At 40.9% G+C, this 21,234-nt stretch overlaps 1 protein-coding gene and 12 non-coding genes across 13 annotated transcripts in view; 12 read left to right on the forward strand and 1 right to left on the reverse strand.

Moving 5' to 3' along the window:
• grip2b (glutamate receptor interacting protein 2b) overlaps positions 1–21,234 on the reverse strand; it is a 170,675-nt gene that overhangs the window by 67,262 nt on the left and 82,179 nt on the right. The window lies entirely within an intron of this gene.
• On the forward strand, positions 190–261 carry trnat-cgu (transfer RNA threonine (anticodon CGU)). Its single transcript has one exon. It is a non-coding gene; the product is annotated as a tRNA-Thr (tRNA).
• Positions 726–797, forward strand: trnat-cgu (transfer RNA threonine (anticodon CGU)). The gene has a single exon. It is a non-coding gene; the product is annotated as a tRNA-Thr (tRNA).
• trnat-cgu (transfer RNA threonine (anticodon CGU)) lies at positions 1,003–1,074 on the forward strand. Its single transcript has one exon. It is a non-coding gene; the product is annotated as a tRNA-Thr (tRNA).
• Positions 1,540–1,611, forward strand: trnat-cgu (transfer RNA threonine (anticodon CGU)). Its single transcript has one exon. It is a non-coding gene; the product is annotated as a tRNA-Thr (tRNA).
• Positions 2,240–2,311, forward strand: trnat-cgu (transfer RNA threonine (anticodon CGU)). Its single transcript has one exon. It is a non-coding gene; the product is annotated as a tRNA-Thr (tRNA).
• On the forward strand, positions 2,827–2,898 carry trnat-cgu (transfer RNA threonine (anticodon CGU)). Its single transcript has one exon. It is a non-coding gene; the product is annotated as a tRNA-Thr (tRNA).
• On the forward strand, positions 3,363–3,434 carry trnat-cgu (transfer RNA threonine (anticodon CGU)). The gene has a single exon. It is a non-coding gene; the product is annotated as a tRNA-Thr (tRNA).
• Positions 3,894–3,965, forward strand: trnat-cgu (transfer RNA threonine (anticodon CGU)). The gene has a single exon. It is a non-coding gene; the product is annotated as a tRNA-Thr (tRNA).
• trnat-cgu (transfer RNA threonine (anticodon CGU)) lies at positions 4,186–4,257 on the forward strand. The gene has a single exon. It is a non-coding gene; the product is annotated as a tRNA-Thr (tRNA).
• On the forward strand, positions 5,771–5,842 carry trnat-cgu (transfer RNA threonine (anticodon CGU)). The gene has a single exon. It is a non-coding gene; the product is annotated as a tRNA-Thr (tRNA).
• Positions 7,161–7,232, forward strand: trnat-cgu (transfer RNA threonine (anticodon CGU)). Its single transcript has one exon. It is a non-coding gene; the product is annotated as a tRNA-Thr (tRNA).
• On the forward strand, positions 8,998–9,069 carry trnat-cgu (transfer RNA threonine (anticodon CGU)). Its single transcript has one exon. It is a non-coding gene; the product is annotated as a tRNA-Thr (tRNA).

Consider the following 21,234-nt stretch of genomic DNA (forward strand, 5'->3'; position numbering starts at 1 on the left):
GAGGATAAGACACTAGGGTTTCAAATCATGTGTGATAGATTTTAAGTTTACAATGTGAAAAATACCAATGGAGACAGATCTTATTAGTCAGACGACTCTTGGGTTAAAAGAGCAACACTTGACATTTTAGTCGTAGCACAAATACGTTCAGGTTCGGACTGTTCAAATCATATTGGGGGATCTCAAGGAGGCGTGGTGGCCAAGTGGTAAGGCGTTGGTCTCGTAAACCAAAGATCATGGGTTCAATCCCCATCCATGCCTACATTTCCAGTGAATAGATTTGGCTGTGTGATTAAGACTTGAGCTAAAGATGCAGTTGAATTCCCAAATTTGTCACGAAAACAAGAATTTCCCCATATGGATTTATGTCTTTAGTCATATGCCACAACTTCATATATTAAGTACAATTTGTCCCTGTTCAGATAATGCAGATTCTCGTAAACCAAGAATCATGGGTTCGATCCCCATCCAAGCCTTGAAAAATCATTAAATATTTCACTATATGATTTGCAATAGAGGATAAGATTCTCCCCAACTCCGGTGTTCATTCTCAAATCATCTTTGTTAGGTATGTAGTTTTCAATGTGAGGAGTACTTATGGAGACATGGTCCGACCACTTCCGAGTTACAAGAGCAACACTTAACATTTTAGTCGTAGCACAACATCATACTCTTCAAACTTTATAACGTTTCAAACTTGAGATGATGTAAATGGTCCTGTAGGTGGCGTGGTGGCCAAGTGGTAAGGCGTTGGTCTCGTAAACCAAAGATCATGGTTTCAATCCCCATCCATGCCTCATTTCCAGCGATTAATCATTGAAGATCTATCTCAGTAATGCGCAGTTGATGAAAATATGGTGATGGGGAGGGTACCTCTGTACAGAGGGATGTCCTGAGACAAGACAAAAAGAACACCTTCCCATTTAATCTACATTTTCGTTTTCATAAATAAAAACATGTTCAATTTGCGAGTGGTCAGATGATGTAGACAGGTCTGTAAGAGGCGTGGTGGCCAAGTGGTAAGGCGTTGGTCTCGTAAACCAAAGATCATGGGTTCAACCCCCATCCATGCCTACGTTTCCAGTGAATAGATTTGGCTGTGTGATTAAGAGTTGAGCTAAAGATGCAGTTGAATTCCCAGATTTGTCACTAAAACAAGAATTTCTCCATATGGATTTATGTCTTTAGTCATATGCCACAACTTCATATATTAAGTACAATTTTTCCCTGTTCAGATAATGCAGAGGCTTTGCTCTCGTAAACCAAGAATCATGGGTCCGATCCCCATCAGAGCCTTGAAAAATCATTAAATATTTCACTATACGATTTGCAATAGAGGATAAGATCCTCTCCCCAACTCTGGTGTTCATTCTCAAATCATCTTTGTTAGGTATGTAGTTTGGAATGTGAGGAGTACTTATGGAGACATGGTCCGACCACTTCCGAAGAGCAACACTTAACATTTTAGTCGTAGCACAACATCATACTCTTCAAACTTCAAACACTCGCTCTTGAGATGATGTAAATGGTCCTGTAGGTGGCGTGGTGGCCAAGTGGTAAGGGGTTGGTCTCGTAAACCAAAGATCATGGGTTCAACCCCCATCCATGCCTTCATTTCCAGTGAATTGATCCAGCTGTGTGATTTAGAGTTGAGCTAAAGATACAGTTGTATTCCCAGATTAGTCACAAAAAACAAGAATTTCTCCATATGGATTTATATCTGAATTCATAGACCACAACTTCATACATTATGCTCAATTTGTCCCTGTTCAGATAATGCAGAGGGTTAGGGTTAGTAGTAAGGCTTTGTTGTAGACCAAATATCATGGGTTCGATCTCCATCCACGCCTTGAAAAATCATTAAATATTTCACTATACGATTTGCAATAGAGGATAAGATTCTCCCCAGCTCCGGTGTTCATTCTCAAATCATCTTTGTTAGGTATGTAGTTGAACTGAGCTGTCTCGTAAACCAAAGATCACGGGTTCAATCCCCATCCACGCCTCAGTTTCCATTGAAGATATGTATGTAGGTTTTTACTTTGAAATTGAGGATAAGACACTAGGGTTTCAAATCATGTGTGATAGATTTTAAGTTTACAATGTGAAAAATACCAATGGAGACAGATCTTATTAGTCAGACGACTCTTGGGTTAAAAGAGCAACACTTGACATTTTAGTCGTAGCACAAATACGTTCAGGTTCGGACTGTTCAAATCATATTGGGGGATCTCAAGGAGGCGTGGTGGCCAAGTGGTAAGGCGTTGGTCTCGTAAACCAAAGATCATGGGTTCAATCCCCATCCATGCCTACATTTCCAGTGAATAGATTTGTCTGTGTGATTAAGGGTTGAGCTAAAGATGCAGTTGAATTCCCAGATTTGTCACGAAAAACAAGAATTTCTCCATATGGATTTATGTCTTTAGTCATATGCCACCACTTCATATATTAAGTACAATTTGTCCCTCTTCAGATAATGCAGAGGCTTTGCTCTCGTAAACCAAGAATCATGGGTCCGATCCCCATCCAAGCCTTGAAAAATCATTAAATATGTCACTATACGATTTGCAATAGAGGATAAGATTCTCCCCAACTCCGGTGTTCATTCTCAAATCATCTGTTAGGTATGCAGTTTTCAATGTGAGGAGTACTTATGGAGACATGGTCCGACCACTTCCGAGTTACAAGAGCAACACTTAAAATTTTAGTCGTAGTCTTGAGACCAGACAGAAAAAACACCTTCCCATTTAATCTACATTTTCTTTTTCATAAATAAAAACATGTTCAATTTGCGCCTGTTCAGATGATGTAGACAGGTCTGTAGGTAGCGTGGTGGCCAAGTGGTAAGGCGTTGGTCTCGTAAACCAACGATCGTGGGTTCAACCCCCATCCATGCCTGCATTTCCAGTGAATTGATCCAGCTGTGTGATTTAGAGTTGAGCTAAAGATACAGTTGTTTTCCCAGATTTGTCACAAAAAACAAGAATTTCTCCATATGGATTTTTATCTGAATTCATAGACCACAATTTCATACTTTATGCTCAATTTGTCCCTGTTCAGATAATGCAGAGGGATTGAACTGAGCTGATTGGTCTCGTAAACCAAAGATCACGGGTTCAATCCCCATCCACGCCTCAGTTTCCATTGAAGATATGTATGTAGGTTTTTACTTTGAAATTGAGGATAAGACACTAGGGTTTCAAATCATGTGTGATAGATTATAAGTTTACAGTGTGAAAAATACCAATGGAGACAGATCTTATTAGTCAGACGACTCTTGGGTTAAAAGAGCAACACTTGACATTGTAGCACAAATACATTCAAGTTCGGACTGTTCAAATCATATTGGGGGATCTCAAAGAGGCGTGGTGGCCAAGTGGTAAGGCGTTGGTCTCGTAAACCAAAGATCATGGGTTCAATCCCCATCCATGCCTACATTTCCAGTGAATACATTTGTCTGTGTGATTAAGAGTTGAGCTAAAGATGCAGTTGAATTCCCAGATTTGTCACAAAAACAAGAGTTTCTCCATATGGCTTTATGTCTTTAGTCATATGCCACAACTTCATACATTAAGTACAATTTGTCCCTGTTCAGATAATGCATTCTCGTAAACCAAGAATCATGGGTCCGATCCCCATCCAAGCCTTGAAAAATCATTAAATATTTCACTATACGATTTGCAATAGAGGATAAGATTCTCCCCAACTCCGGTGTTCATTCTCAAATCATCTGTTAGGTATGTAGTTTTCAATGTGAGGAGTACTTATGGAGACATGGTCCGACCACTTCCGAGTTACAAGAGCAACACTTAACATTTTAGTCGTAGCACAACATCATACTCTTCAAACTTTATAACATTTCGCTCGCAGATGATGTAAATGGTCCTGTAGGTGGCGTGGTGGCCAAGTGGTAAGGCGTTGGTCTCGTAAACCAAAGATCATGGGTTCAATCCCCATCCATGCCTTGTCTACAGCGATTAATTATTGAAGATCTATCTCAGTGATTTGCAGTTGAGGAAAATGTGATGATGATGATGATGATGATGGGGAGGGTACCTCTGTACAGAGGGATGTCCTGAGACAAGACAGAAAGAACACCTTCCCATTTAATCTACATTTTCTTTTTCATAAATAAAAACATGTTCAATTTGCGCGTGGTCAGATGATGTAGACAGGTCCGTAAGAGGCGTGGTGGCCAAGTGGTAAGGCGTTGGTCTCGTAAATCAAAGATCATGGGTTCAACCCCCATCCATGCCTGTATAATGCTCATGCACCATAAAATAAAAGGTCAAGCCAACTTGCAAATACAATCTTCTGCAAAATAGGACAGAGATTTCCAAGATGCATGAAAACAGACAACATCATTCTCTTTATGATAAAGTTCGCTGTTCTGAGATGAAAGGAAGGATATCCCTTCCACTTTTTGTCTTTTTTTCTTAAATATCATGAATGTCCATAAATAGTCTTCATCTGGTCCAGTGTTTCTTTTCCATTTTGTCCCAAATGAGAAATACATTTCTGGCTGTACCATTAGTATCATTTTATTTCTTTCACGCTCGCTCTTCTAATAATTTTCACATGCTCTCCGTTTTTCCCCTCTTGCACTCTAATCCTCTTTTCCTCCTCTTGCTCTCCATCTCTCTTCGGAGTAAAGTAGCTGCTTCAGGTTCTTTTCCTGGCACTCTGTCGGAAATCATTAAAACAAAATACAAAAGCACAGACGGAAAGAAAATAAGGAAATACACGCATGCACAAATGTCTTGAACTCACACACACACACACACACACACACGCACACACACACACACACACACACACACACACACACACACACACACCCTAATCTGTCTGCTGGCTGGGTGAGCGGGCAGAGACACTAATAACCTTCGTTATTACTCGCTCTCCCTCATCGTCATGCCGCCGCCCGCCCTGCCGCCCCCCCACCCTGCGCTGCCTGACCTACTTTCCTCCCACATCCCAAACAGCTCAACCCAACATCTCTCCATCAGCAGAGGGTCTGAGTCACATCGCTCAATCGACTCCAGCGACGGATCACTCAACAGCTGATGTCAGCGAAGCATGCGACCGTGCAAAAGGGATTTTTCCTGTGCGTGTTTGAGTTGTTGGAATAAGTCGTGCTTTAATATCACAAGTGTCGGGTGGAGACACATGTTCAGAGCCGGCTCGACAGTCTGCCTGACAGCGGATACCTGCTGCTGCCCGAGGACAATCTGACGATGGGCAAGAGATTCAGGAACCAAGGAAATGCACTCGTGCAAACACACAAAGTGAAGGTGGATGAGCTCCGCCCCCATTCCTCCAAATATGGTCATTTCTGGTTTTAAAAGATGACAAAATGCCCCAAAACAAACGGAAGCTCACAACCCAATAGGTGACGTCACGGCCGGCTGCCAATATGATTACATATAGCGTTTCTTAGCTTTCTCTATTATTATGAGAGCGTACACAGAATATAAACATGGAATCGAGAGCGTGAAAACAGAACCTGAGGTTCTGAAAAATAATAATAGGAAAAATAATCCTTCACTTTAGTTTTGGCCGCTCGCCCCCATTTTCATCTGCTCGCTCTCTCTTCGAAAATTCTACTCGCTCTAAATATCTTTGTCCAACCAGAAACACGTCTAGTTTAAGGCTTGACTGGATAATGTAACTGTTTTATGTCATATTCAAATTTTAGACACAGCACATCTTCAAACATCAGAACATTCTCAACGCTGACCTCAAAAGATCAGGTCAGAGATTACATAGCGGCGTGGTGGCCAAGTGGTAAGGCGTTGGTCTCGTAAACCAAAGATCATGGGTTCGATTCCCATCCATGCCTATATAATGCTCCATCGCGCATGTAAAACTGCTCCTCTTCGCAAAAATATCATGATCAACCGAATGTAGATATAGCAACAGCTTCTCAAAAAAACCATTCATGGACAATACCAGTTCATGACTTCACTAAACATAAAGTCTTTCCTCATCTTTAGTTCAGCAGCTGTAAAGAAGAACAAACAATCGTCGACTCTGCTTCTCCGACTGAACCTGTATTTCATCCCTCGGAGGCAAAGCATTCAGGTTTAAAAGCTTACAACCTTAAATCCATGTGATATATATCGTGTGCAGCCGTGTGTTGTTTCTCCAATGAATCTGAGTTCTGTATTTTCTCAGTGAGCAGGAGGCCGTGACGATGAGGAGGTCGGAACATCGCGGCATAATTAACAAAAGAGAATGAGGCAGCTGAAAATGCATCACTGGGTTTAGAGTTTAAAAAAAAATGCATACACACACACAGACAGCCACACACACTTTAATCAGCCAAATTTGATGCGTCAAATCTGGAATAATTACACAGAAATTACAAGATGAAGTCTCTTATTTCTCTGTCACGTTCAACTTTACAGTCAAGACGACTCGTTGATGATTCTTGTTTCAAATTGACCAAAACTGAGACTGTGAGTTTCAAGGAAACACAGAAAAATATGAGAAGCTTTGAATTTAAAGACATTAGTTATTTTGTGTCTTAAGTTATTTGTTATCATGTTTTTCACACATTCTGTAAAAGTACTTCTGTCTGGGTGATTTGCATGAATTCAACCCACAGATATACAAGATAGTGGCAGCAGAGGGTGATGGGAAAAGAGAAAAGGAAAATGTTGATATGTAAAAACTGAAAAATGTACATCTTACATAGTTTTAAGAAATATTTTGTATATGTTTGTTTTTACCTATTGGTTTATGCGTTTATTCAGCTTCATTCTTGTCCAAAGGGAGGAAGAGGAGACAAGTCGTCCGTCTCCTTATCTACAGTCTGTGATTTAACCCCAGAAAACAAGTCTCCCTCCAGCATAATACATGAAAACCTCCATGTCTGCAGCTGATTATTAAAATCTGATCTGATCGGTCAAAGCAGTGAGTTCTAATCAAAGTACAGCCAGAAATATCCCTGTTTTTCTGTTTGGATGCAAATGAAACTCATATTAAACTGCACCACGGAATATTGCTGTGTGGGAAAAAAGAGAAAAGCCTGAAGTCACAGTGATGAACACAATTTTGTCCTTTTACTTTCTCAGAGTTGTTGGCTGAGCAAACTTCGATGCAGTAGAACAAGTTCCATATATGTCTGTTCACATACTGAGGAAGTTGTGAAATATGGCGTGGTGGCCAAGTGGTAAGGCGTTGGTCTCGTAAACCAAAGATCATGGGTTCGATTCCCATCCATGCCTTTATAATGAAAATTCAAATACCCACAAAACTTTCCCAACCTGAAGCCTGAGACGGACACACAGGGTCAAAGCTCCCATGTTTTCTTCCAATACTTGACTCATTGTGTGTTTACCTTTAGCGAACTTTGACCCACAACATTCGTATGCGTGACCGTGGCCTTACACAACAGGACACACCCACACACATGACACAAGCCGTCAAACTAGCTTCTAAAGACAATCCCCTGCTGCTTGCACATTCTCCAACCAAGATCACTTGATTTCAGATCCTCGAATCGTCAAACACGGGTGTGTGTTTGTGTTTTGTGTGTGTGTGTGTGTGGGTGGGTGTGTGTCTTTCCTTAAAGGCTCTGGCGAAGAAAATAAGGAAGGAGTGAAACAGAGAGAGAGAGGTGGAAGGAGGCAAAAGAAGCATTAACGTAAATGAGTCATGTCAGCTTGTTCCTCCACACACACACACACGCACACACACACACACACACACACACACACACACACACACACACACACACACACACACACACTCACACAGTCTCCAGACACTTGAGATCACATTGTACATTACACATGGTCAGAGCTTTTCTCATCTTGTTTCTGTGTCTAGTTTCCTCTCCGCTCTCTCGCCCTCCTTCCCTCGCTCTCTCTCTCTGCTCCTGTGGGCTTCAAGTGCAAATGAATCCACACTCCGAGGATTATGGGTAAGTACTTTAAAGTGGCAAGTGATGGCCTCCTGTGGCTCGATGCGGAGAACACACACACACACACACATACACAGACACGTTAACACAGACACGCACATTCGCTCACTCACTCACGCACGCACACACACACACACACACACACACACACACAAACACACACACACACACAGTGGGCAGCTGATTAAGGGGCACACACGTCTAGACATGGTCAGACCTTGCATACACACAAACGCCCACACACAGACTCACAAAGATCAACAACCTGATCTGCACACACACATTTTCTGTCTCTCGATCAGATCAGTGAAGGTTTCATTCAACACATGGATTGTATATATAATATATTTTACCGCTGCACAAAAGATCCTTGGAATCCCTCTAAACGTACAGTAACAGATATAGAAATCGGTCACCCGAATAATAAAGGTTAAGTAAATAAGTAGAATTAAATATGAAAATTTATTTAAAATGCTACATGAAAATATCTATGAAATATTGATAGATATGTAAATAAAGAAGTTAAAATGCAAATATAACAAGTGGCACGTGATTAAAATGATAAATCTTAATGAAGAAATAATTTAAACATGCAAAAATCTACATATCATGTATAAATCATCGCTTCTGTATAGAAAGCTAAATGTTGAATGCGGCAAAATGAGGTTGTTGTTTGTTGGAATGAATAAAATATAAACACAAATATATACAACGGGGGTGGGGGGGAATAATACGAGTGCCCATTCTATCATGGTTCATGTGGTAAAAACAAGATAATGTGCACGACATCATTAAAACGAAAACGTACACTCAGTGAGCACTTTATTAGGGACACGCCACTGTTACTCTGTAGTTTCCTCTTTTGCACAAAAACAACTTCAGTTCTTCATGGAATTGAATCGATGTTGATGAGAATATGATGATGATGAGGATATTACCTCTGTACAGAGGGATGTCTCGAGGCAAGACAGAAAAAACACCTTCCCATTGAATCTACATTTTCTTTTTCATAAATAAAAACATGTTCAATTTGCGCCTGTTCAGATGATGTAGACAGGTCTGTAAGAGGCGTGGTGGCCAAGTGGTAAGGCGTTGGTCTCGTAAACCAAAGATCATGGGTTCAACCCCCATCCATGCCTATATAGTGCTCATGCACCATAAAATAAAAGGTCAAGCCAACTTCCAAATACAATAATCTGCAAAATAGGGCAGAGAATTCCAAGATGCATTGAGCACTTTATTAGGGACGCGCCACTATTACTCTGTAGTTTCCTCTTTTGCACAAAAACAACTTCAGTTCTTCATGGAATTGAATCGATGTTGAAAACTCTGCGTTACATGAACTGGGTTGTAGAGTTTCTGCAGATTTACCAGCTGCACATCTCATGTTCTTCCACATCACCGAGGTTCTACTGCATGAACGCCTGGTGACTGAGGAGGTCTCTGAAGATATGGAGATGGTCAGAAGAGACTGTGGTATTCAAACCATGATCTACTGGTTTACAGGAACCACCACCACCACCAGACTGGTCTGATGCCAAATTCTGATCTACAGCAGAAATCCAGACTCATCAGACCAGGCTTAGTGTTTCCTATGGTTCTTGACTCTGTATCACTAAAGCCTCAGATTCATGTTCTTGTTTTGCAGAACCATCAACCTCAAGGTTAAACGTGTTTGTGTTACCACAGCTGTAAAGTATCACAGTCTCCAGCTCCAACCAGTCTGACCATTCTCCTCTGACCTCTCACACCAGTCCTGTGAGCCTTAACTGATTTTCTGCTGCCAAATGATTCACAGATCAGATCATTGCCTGGATAAGCAGGAGTGCAGGTGTTCCTAATAAAGTGCTCGGAGAGAGAGAACAGAGAACCAGGCCATTATTTAAGAACTGAGACAAATTCATTCTTAAAAAGTGATGATGATGCTGTTGGTATTTCCTGCTGGTTATTAACTGTGGGCCATAGAGGGCAGTGCTACAAAGGTCAGCAACACAATAAAAGGAAATAGCTGCTATAAAAAGTCCACAATTTAATGTGCTATTAAAATGAAATAGTTCCTGAACTGAAATAAAGGTAACGTTCACAACAAAGCATCACAGCATTTGTTTGTCCTTTTAATTGCTTTTGTGTTGCAAAGAAAATAACCATTTTTAAATATGTATGATCAAATGTGAGTCTGTCTCTAAGACCCATTTTAATTTACTGAAGCCCTACCTCCCTTTTCCCTGCCTCCGAATCCTCCCTCGTTTCTCTCTGAGTGTATACCTCCCCCTGCTGTGCGTCTTCGTTCTATCATTTTAATAACACGCGGCACCGCAGGACGAGAACGAGGACAGACGGAGACGGAAAATCTGTCTGAGAGCAAAGCAAGACTCAGAGGAGGGAAAACTGAGGAAACAGGAGCCGAGTAAATACATGGAATGTAAATACGAGAGAGAGAGAGAGAGAGAGAGAGAGAGAGAGAGAGAGAGAGAGAGAGAGAGAGAGAGAGAGAGAGAGAGAGAGCGTGTGTAAGTGGCAACTTCTGATTCAGGTATTAAAGTGAATCCCTATAGAGACATTTATATAATATATTTTAGTGTTTATTACGTCATCACCAACAACTCAATAAACAGCAGCACATCTCCAAGACATTATTTCATCATAAATAAAATCTGAATAGTGAAAATGAGAAGGATGGAAAATCTGTGTATTATTCATGCAATGGAATGAAAGCTTGTTTGTTTATACCAAAAAACTGGGCGATGACTCAAATTTAGTTTTTTATGTGATCAAATTGTGAGGCCGGGAATATTATACTGTCACAATAGTTTAGTATATTTTAAGTTCATTTATTAAGTCGTGTGCAGAGCTTTTTGTAAACAGCTCACGGTGCAGAATGAAGTTAGAAAACTTTGCGTTCATCCGACCTGGTTTATCTGCAGTAAAGTCATTTTTTACTTTTTTTCTTTTTGCATAGATTTTATATTAAGTATTTTTCCTTCTGAATCTGCTTAATTGCTGTTGATGTTTGGCTCATGTATAAGTTTGAGTGATTTTCTAAACTTTACGGCAGAGAGTGGAATCAGTAGGTAGATTAATCATTTGGATAACATCACGTTAAAAGTCTAAGAATTTAATATATATTATTGAGCTACTACAGTTGATTATAACATAATACTTGGGTGGCAGATCTGGAGATTAATTAAATATATAGAATGTGTAATTTAGAGCAAATAACAGAAGCATAGAGGATAACACACGGAGACATTAAGAATAAAACTAAACTAAACCTGCAGGAGAAATGGAGACACGAGAAGAAAACCTGCTGTAAATGTAGAAAATGGAGCGAGAGATGAAATGAGAAGAGACAGACGAGTGGAGTGAAAATCAGCAGCTCTCTGACATCGCAGACAGGAAGCCGGGCGAGTTTGAAATGCAAATTAACCCCAAATCTGTTTCCGTCTCTTCCTCGGTGGAGCCGCAGCTTTCTGCTGTGCCAGCTCCTCTCACCTGTCACTCCTCACCTAATTCACTCTCTCACTTCTGCCTCCGCTCTGCCTCTTATATCACCGCTGCTTTTCTCCTGCAGGATCCAGGTTGCCAGGTTCGGATCACACACACAGAAGAAGCAGGTTTCTTTCTCGTCTCTCTGGTTGTGATTAATTCTCACCACAGACTTTTTAATGACTCAAAGAATCCTGTGATATCACTAATCTGCAGCATTTGTTTACCACTGCTGCTCCTGACACAAGCTTTTTTTATAGAAGGTGAGAAAAACTGCAAATGCAAATTATAAATAAACCATATGCATGATGTGAAAATCACTACAGACAAACTGACCTACATTAAAGAGCTTAAATCCAACACGTAGGTCAGAATCTGAGACAGGTTTCTGTCTGTTTGTCTTTGACTCACGAAAACACTTCATGTAGAAAAACAAGATATGGGATAAAGAAACCAAAGTAAAACCCAGTTTCCAGCCCAGCCTCCGTTCTAATGGTGTTTCAATCTGGTTAGTTTTGGTTTCACATTGTAATTTAGGGAAACAGAATGTTGTCATCACCTGCGTGGGCGGAGTCTACCTATACTTGACTCTGATTGGTTTGTAGACGGTGTTCATTGTCATGGTAACATCATGATAGTATTACTAGCAGCCTCAGCACCTTCAGGCGCAGTACTCCACAGTACTACAGTACACCACAGTACTACAGTACTCCCCAGTACTCCACAGTAGTCCACAGTACTACAGTACTCCACACAAGTTAAAATGCATCAAATAAACGTCTTCTAGGTTCAAACATTATATCGTCGGAGGTGAAGACTGCAGCTGCTTCCTCTTCTGTTTCTTCTTCTATTGTTTAATGCTGTCTCAACTTCCTGCCATTGGTCCAAAAGTCTGAATAATTCATTTCGGTGTTTTCACAGTGAGAAGAGCTGCAGGTTGAGTTTGATCCTGACTGGGAGCAGCTCAGTCTCAGCTTCCTGCTCCGTCTCTCTGCACCACCACCACCTGTCTGCTCAGGGAGGAAAGTCTCACTCACATCTTTATATTCCTTCTAAATTACATTTAATTCTTACTTGCTAATTCTCTCTTGCGTCTCGATACGTCTCTCATGGTCTGCTATAGGAATAAAATCCATGTGCACTCATGATCTACAGACAGAAACATGTCTCAGTCTTATTCTATTTTCCTCTTTGCTCTTTCTCCTCTTCGCATATAAGTGCAGAACATCTTGTTCAATCTTACTTTCCCACAAACTTTGAAACATTTCCTCCCAAAACCCTCGTCTCAGTTTCTTGCTTTGTTTGCGGCACTGGTGTGATTTTTTTTTGCACTTCACTTTTTTCCCTTATTCCCCCAAATCTTCCCTTCCTGTAACCCAGTTCTCAACAGACGGCCTAAAAATAATCATCGTACTTTTATGACTCAAAAACAGGGCGATAATCTCCGGCAGGCTCGGGAATATCAGACGTGCAGATTCTCCACTGGTGCTCAGATACATTCCACACGCTTCTGTGAGTGATGGTCTACGGTCTATTATGAAACTCGGTGGGGAGTCTTCTGATTTGTACTTCTGATTTGTTCACGAAGCAAATCAGAAGTACACATATTTGGAGGAGTGTGTGTGTGTACGTACACATTCATCTCCAAGAGATTTTCTTTCATTTTAGTTCCTATCACACACAAAGGTGTTATTTTGCACGTGTGCAGCAAATATATCCCCCTCACTTCTAGATAGTTGGAGGAAATGGAAACATGTCGTCCATATTTAATGTTTACTGACGTTATCAAGTGAGAAATGTAATTTTCTCAATAATCAGATTCCTTTTAAAACCAGTGGAGTCTCCCTCTGCTGGTCGGAGAGAACACAGGTTTCAGGCTCTTCTGCACAGGCTTCACTTGCTGTTTAACACCTGTTCATCCCTCCATCCCTCCATCTATGTATCTATTCATCTATCTATCTGTCTATCTGTCTGTCTGTCTGTCTGTCTGTCTGTCTGTCTGTCTGTCTGTCTGTCTGTCTGTCTGTCTGTCTGTCTGTCTGTCTGTCTGTCTGTCTGTCTGTCTGTCTGTCTGTCTGTCTGTCTGTCTGTCTATCTATCTATCTATCTATCTATCTATCTATCTATCTATCTATCTATCTATCTATCTATCTATCTATCTATCTATCTATCTATCTATCTATCTATCTATCTATCTATCTATTTATCTATCTATCTATTTATCTATCTATCTACCTACCTACCTACCTATCTATCTATCTATCTATCTATCTATCTATCTATCTATCTATCTATCTATCTATCTATCTATCTATCTATCTATCTATCTATCTATCTATCTATCTATCTATCTATCTATCTATCTATCTATCTATCTATCTATCTATCTATCTATCTATCTATCTATCTATCTATCTATCTATCTATCTATCTATCTATCTATCTATCTATCTATCTATCTATCTATCTATCTATCAATCTATCTATCTATCTATCTATCTATCTATCTATCTATCTATCTATCTATCTATCTATCTATCTATCTATCTATCTATCTATCTATCTCTCTATCTATCTATCTATCTATCTATCTATCTATCTATCTATCTATCTATCTATCTATCTATCTATCTATCTATCTATCTATCTATCTATCTATCTATCTATCTATCTATCCATTTATCTATCTCTCACAAAAAAAAGATGTTGCCCCCCCCCCCAAAACTAGCCTCTGTGCATATTTTCAGAAAAGGTTATTTACACGCACCGTCCCATACGAATAAAATACCGAAGCAAAGTATCAGTATTTTGATCTTCCACCTCTGACACTGAGCATCATTTCAAACTCTTCCTCTCATCTCTCCTCATTCCTCTTTCTAAATACCAGCTAAATACCCCCCCCCCACCCCACCCCCCCGTTTGCTCTCTAGAACCCGGCCTTGACACAATGAGGCCAGCGTACAAACTGTGAAGCCTCTTGTCTCTTCTTCTCACCGTCCTTCTCTCTCTTTTTGTTTCTTCCTCTTCTCCTCTCTTTAACTCCGTGGGCTCATTGTTGTCACTGCAGCAGCTGAGAGAGAGAGAGAAAGGCCGAACAACGGTTTCTGAAAAGCTTTGCGACGTGGTGGTGGGGGGGGTGGGGGGTGTTTTCTTGAAAGCATCAGTCCGGGGCTCTTATCTGCCTGAAACCGCTGAACAACTCTGGCACTTGTCGCGTTGTGCGTTTCTCTCTGCGAACGCACAACGCGACCTGTCATCACTTCCTCGCTGCTCTCTCTCTCTCTCTCTCCCTCTCTTCCCCGGGTCTCCTCCCTCGTGCTTGTTCTTTTATCTCACTCCTCCTCATGTCCTGGAGGCTGTTTCCCTTTATAACCTCGTCCCAGACTTTACCTCTCTCTGCTCCCACCAGTCGGTTCCTTCATGCCTCGGCTTTTTCTCTCCTCTTTAGTCTCTAATGGCCCCGGTGCTGATTATTTCTACATCAACGACATGTTTCCCTTTCGTCTGGTTTGACTTTTCTCTGTGTCATTGTTTCTGATTTCACTCTTTTCGCTTCGGTTTTTCAGGCCCAGGAATAAAAGGCAGCTAAAAAAAGGCAGTGCAATGAGAGCAAGTCAATTAAATACAAAGGAAAAGGTAATTTTTCATTGTCGAAGGGATGTATATGAAATTAACTTTGACTCTAACAACCCGACTGAGTGATTAGATTTGCTCTGCATGGGCATCTATTGTTTTCCTTTATACAAAAGATGATATAAGGCAGCAACAGCCCCTGAGTGTAGTTGTATATGTTCCTGTCTTTAACAGATGGGAGGTTGACCCCATTCTTCTTCTTCCACCTTCAAGGGAATTAGCACTTGGATGCCAAACAACCACTAGACTCCACCAGTCCACATTTCAAAGCTGCACATGTTGACTTGTATCTTGTATTCAACTAGTAAAAAGATGAATTTAAGAAATAAAACCTGCACTCGATCTTTTCTCATTTGAACAAATGGATCCGTCCTTGTCCTGGACTCAGCTGATCTCAAGGTGCTGCTCATTTCCAGCCTGACTCTGACACTTTCTGCCTCCTGCTTGTTCACTGTCTCATTTATAAAAACCTTGATAACAAAATGTTCCCTTTCACTTTTTTTCATTTTCACAGGGAGAGCCCGTTGAAGGTCAGCCGACAAAGAAAAGTGTAAATCGATGGTTTCACTTTCCCAGTCTGTGTGCAGGGTTTTTAAATCAGATTGGATTTGTAGTTTTAATCTGTGTGCACATTCTTGTATTTGTTCCTAATCCACGCCCATGGCTTTGTCAACTGAGCACAGATTTGCAAACAACTTCTTTCTGCAGAGAACAATGAATGAGGCGTTTTAAATCCAATTTATGCAGATTTAAGGGTAAAGTTGTGATGCTGTTTTGCCGCCGACGTTTTTTACAGCTTGTATTGTTTAGTGTTGGATTTATTGAGCTTTTCAATGCTCCAGTCTTTGTTCTCTGGTGAAAGAAGTTGCTTTCTGTACACGCGCTTTATGAGTCTGTGGGCACAGACCATAAACCAGCATGGATTTGTAACAAATGGAGTAAATTATGATTTGTAAAGTGAAAGTACTGATTAAAGTCAGGATCTTTATGTTTTATCCACTGACCCCACATCAGCACAAACCCCCTCAGGGATTCACAGGCAGAGTTTGAAGAGTCAAACAAAGTTCAAATCTCACACTTTCAATAATCCATGTTTACCAGATTGTTGGATTCGTGGATTTAGGTAGGGATCTCATCTCTTCTCTTTTCATCCCTTCTTCTTTTCTGTATCTCTCTTTATTCTCTCTCTCCCTAAAACAGTCGATCACCAACTTATTCCGTCTCGTGCTGACTCACTGTCACTTTCTTTGTGCGCCTACCTGCGTCTCATCAACATCAAGCTCACAACCATCTGTTGGTTTTCACTCAGATAGACAGATTCTCACCAAACTTAGTGTGAAAGCTACTCAGAGAATTGAACTTATCAAAGATTTGAAGATTTCTCCACAAATAAAAGCGAGAAAAACTAAACCTTCTATTGATATGAGAATGATTTCATATGATGTCATATGGAGGGAATGACGTCATCACGACATCACTACACAGTCAGAAAATTACTTTTACAACCTTTAGAGACCAAATCCTCAGCTCATTCATATTAACCAATCATCCATTATCATGTGGTATAAATGTTACATTACTACAGTTACAGCCGAGGGTTATGGATGGTGCCTTTATAAACTTTATAGAAAATATATATAATAAAAACACGGAGGCTCCTTTGTACGAACAAGAGCTGACAAATCTTAGTTATGTTTCTCGGTCAAGTCTGCTCAAACTTCCTGTTATTTATTATTTACTTTTCATAATAAAAGCCATTAGAGTTATTGTCAGAACACAGTGTCAAAATGTTTAAGATGAATTTAAATTCACACTCAATAAAAAAGCTGACATATAAATAAAGACACACTCGCCTACAGGGACATACAGTCTGTGCAGGTATGAAAAGCTCCTCAGGTGCTTTTATTTTTTCTGCCTCATCCACATCTCCGTCTCTCCTCACCTTCCATCTTTATTCACTATATTTATAAACAACCCCCTATTTTAAATACATAAAGATGTAAGGAAACACTTTTACTACCCAGACTATGAACTCTGTTCCTGTCCTCTTCATCTTTTCTGTCTCTTTTCTCTCAGTTCCTCCCTCTTTCTCTCTCTGTCTGTTGATTCACCGTCTCTTTCCTTTTCATCTTGTTGACTCTTTCCATTTCATCCCTTCTTCCCTCTTCTCTCCTTTCATTCTGCATGTTTCTCATCTTCTCCCTCCTCCTCTTCCAGTCTCGCTTTGCTCTTCCACCGTCCCCCTCTGTCTCACCACATTTCCCCCCCCACTATGTTTTTTTGTTTTTGCCTCAGTCTATCAGTCTCCCCCTCCTCTCTTCATCTCTCTATCCCCTCTCTCTCTCTGTCGGCTGGAGGTATAAATAGGACTCCTAATAAAGTGCTAATTAATCTCTGGTGACAAAATCAAAGAAAGCACATCTGCATTGCTGAGAGGAGCAACAGAGGGAGAGAGGGAGGAGAGGAAAAGAGGTAGACAGGAAGAGAGGGGGAGCACGGGGAGGGATGGAGAGAGAGAGAGAGAGAGAAAGTCAGCAACAGATTTAGGCAAAAGACTTGCAAAAGGTTTTAATAATATATTTGGAGAAATGACTGCATAGCGTCAAAAAGCTTCTGTATTAACAAAGAGATGATGGAGTGTAGATTATATATAATGTGAGGACACAGTTTACAGATGTAATTATATAATGAGACATAATGAGGAAGCACTTCTTAAATGTCACACACGTGTTTGCCAGAATAACAGCCGCGACTGAAGCTTCCTCTCAGAGCAGCCGAGTGTTTGTGCCACAGACTTTGAAAAGGTTTCATAAGGTCAACATGTCGTAAAGAACTCTTCATCGAGCTTCAACGTGAAGCGACTGATTTACAAAGACTGGAGAAACTTTTAAAACCCTGTCTGACCCTCTTCGACCTCCGCTGACCCGTGGCAAATGTTTGGTTTTTGCATTTTAAGCAACTTGATAAAGCATTTCATTTTATTCGGCTCATTCGGCAATAAATTACAATTTATTGACAGTAATTCAAATGAAAGTTTGGCAGTTTGAATTGTAGACAAGATGTAATGTGAGAACGTTGTGTGTTAAATCATAATCAGCATGTTTCTGTTTCTGTGGAGCTTCCTCTCCAGTGATCACGTCCAGTGTAGAAACACGTGAAGCCACTTCTACGAGGAAAAGAAGGAGTAAGTGTGAGCGGTTTTATTTGCAGTCGGTTTATGGATCAGGATTTTGAAACGTAAGCAAATGACAGCAGCTCATGTCTCTGCTAAAAATTATAATTCTACTGTGCAATGTGTTGTGGACGTCAGGATTAAAACTTGACATTAATACCGGAATCCACATTTTGGTGTACTCTCGAGAGTGAATAAAAAACGACTTCATGTATCCTGTTCCTTTTCATTTAGTCTTGTATAGATATGTTGGATATTTTAAATGTTTAAATTGTGTTATTTCTGATCCCTTAGATATTGCTGAATAAATCTTTACATTCAACTTTATATGCAACCACAGCCTACAACTAAACAGCCAGTGGGTTTTACCCTAAACATGATGTTGAGGACTTGTGTCAGAGATACAAAGTCTGAGGAATGTCCCAGTGGATCGTGCAGATAACATTCAAATGGGACGGAACCAGAAGCAGCGAGAGGTTCCCAGTGGACGTGAAGCTAATCTGCAGAATAACCATCAGCCGCCTGGACAGAGGAGAAGCTGTTTTCAAAGCCACCGTGGGTTCGTTACACCCTGAAGCTCAGTGTGTATAATGGGCTTGATGTGACTTCACAGGCAAACCTGCGGGTCTTGGAATGATTCAACTTCAGAGAGACTTTGACGCGGTGGATAAAAAAGAATCAGATGCAACCTGTAGCGCCCGCAGCTGACCACAGGGCGAGTGGGACCGATGCTGTTCCAGCTTTTATTCAACTGCAGGGACCTGACGTTAACTGGGACTGAAGAGACGAGGCCATTTTACAAGAGAGTGACGGTAAATAAAGGAGCAAGAACTTGGAGTTGAATTGTTATTTTTTAAAGTGAGAGAGAGGAGGACACAACTGAACAGCTGAGCCTCTGTCAGGTCACTGATCCTGACCTCTGACCTCCTTATAGGAAGAGAGGAGTAAAGAAACACTTTACTCACTCAGGCTGTTCACAGGCCTGTTGACACAGCGATTCAATGACATTTTAATTTAGCTCCTGGATTAAAATAAAATGTTCCGCTGGATTTAAACATCTTATTTCGTCATTTTTTTTGCAGGATCACATATTTTATTCATTTTTATTTTCTCACCGTGTTGATTAACCTCGTCCGTTTCTAGAATTTCTATCTACCCCTTCGCTTTTAGAGGAATCCAGAATATTCTACGGTTGAAGGGATGTTTGAACGGCTGGATGAACCCTAACCCTTTAAAACTAAGGAATAGGACCAAGAAGTTGGGCTGAGGAGTGAACTGGGACCAGCTCAAAGTCTTAAACAGTCCCAGTTCATCAAGATTTACTTTTTATAACAACACCAACCACAGAAAACGCTGCTAACAGACCACCTCTGTACCTGCAGACCTCCAGCAGGGCTCAGGAGGTTTTATAATTTGACTCTTTGCAGTTATGGTTGTGACAGTTTTGACCTTTTCATCTAATCCCTATGATCTTTGGTGCTTAAGTGTGTTCTCCGCTATCGATGTGGAAGAGAGAAACGTCTAAATGTCACCGAAGTGACTCACACATTCTATACGGGATTAAGTGCTGATGAACCTGTGTGTCTCTGTGTGTGTGTGTGTGTGTGTGTGTCTGTGTGTGTGTGTCACTGCAGATGTGTCACTCTTGATTCTAGTCAGAGACATTAATACAAATATTATAAACTAAACTTAAAGAACAGAAACAGATATATCAACACCTCTCTCTACTCTGAGGATCCACACTGATGTAATTATGAAATGAACCCCAGTGCAGGCTGCAGTTCACCCAGACAGACCGATAGGTGGCGTTTTGTCCCCATTTGCCTCTTCTCCCCCCCCCCCCCCCTCTCACTGCGTCTCCCGGCTTAACTTCAAAGCAACAGATTCCAAATTCATAAATAAATCAGCAGAAGATGGAGAGAGAGAGAGAGAAAAAACTGCACCTCTCTCTCTCTCCTGGAGGTTTCATAACAAGCACAGGAGCGGAAAACCGTAATAAGACAGAATCTATGGGACAAATGTTAAAATGAAACAACAGAAAACATCCGTAGGTCCATGTTTATGAAGAAATCATCTTCCAAAGCCTCAACACAGCCTCAACGAAGGAAGAAGGAAGGAGAGTTACAGCTCAGGAAAAACAAGAGGTCTCTCCACATCTGTATCCGCATCTGCTGTCACATCAAAGGTCGAGATGAAGCAAGTGAAAAACTTTGAAACGGAACAATTTCCCAGTTTCATATCGGAAACAAAGCCAACGAGCAGGTCGCTGTTCAACAAGACGAAAGACAAAACCTTTAAGTCATTACAGCAGAAAGCAAATCAACTCAATTCAACACGAAGATGCGCAAAAAAACTCTTCAAATCACTGCGTAAAGAAATAATACAGGACTGTAATAGTGATGTCTCGTCACCATTAAAGCACATAAAAGCAACACAAAGCATCCGAATCATCACAATAAACACACAATAGATAATAAAGATCGACCCTAAAACCTTGGAAACGTGCGCAACAACAGAATCAACACGAGTATTTGACGCTTGAATCCTGATGATTCAGTCAGGAGCTTATGGAAATATCATAACTCTCACTAGGACAGAATGACAGATAAAAGAGGTTTAAGCGACTTTTGTGTGTATTTGGAGTCGGAGGAGCAGGAAGCTGCATCTCCGGTGCAAGGACGAACACACAACACACAAACACACAAACACACAACACGGGAAAGTGACGGACACAGGTCAGACGAGGGGAATTCAGATCTGGAGCCAGAAGGAGAAGAAGCCTCCAGCAGACGAGAAGGATCCGGGGATCGGTGACACACACAAGGGAGAGCAAGACAAGACGTGGAACAAATCAAATGTTGTTTTTGTTTTTGTTTTCTTGTTTACCTTTCTGCAGAAGCCGTCTCTTCAAGATCGCCTGAAGAAAAAGCATTTTACCCCAAACAGGCTCCAGACTGACGAACTCTCTCCTCATGGAAGCTCCGAGGAGGAAGAGGAGGAAGAACTTCTCTCT

This window comes from Limanda limanda, chromosome 4, assembly GCF_963576545.1.
Source record: "Limanda limanda chromosome 4, fLimLim1.1, whole genome shotgun sequence".
NCBI lineage: Eukaryota > Metazoa > Chordata > Actinopteri > Pleuronectiformes > Pleuronectidae > Limanda > Limanda limanda.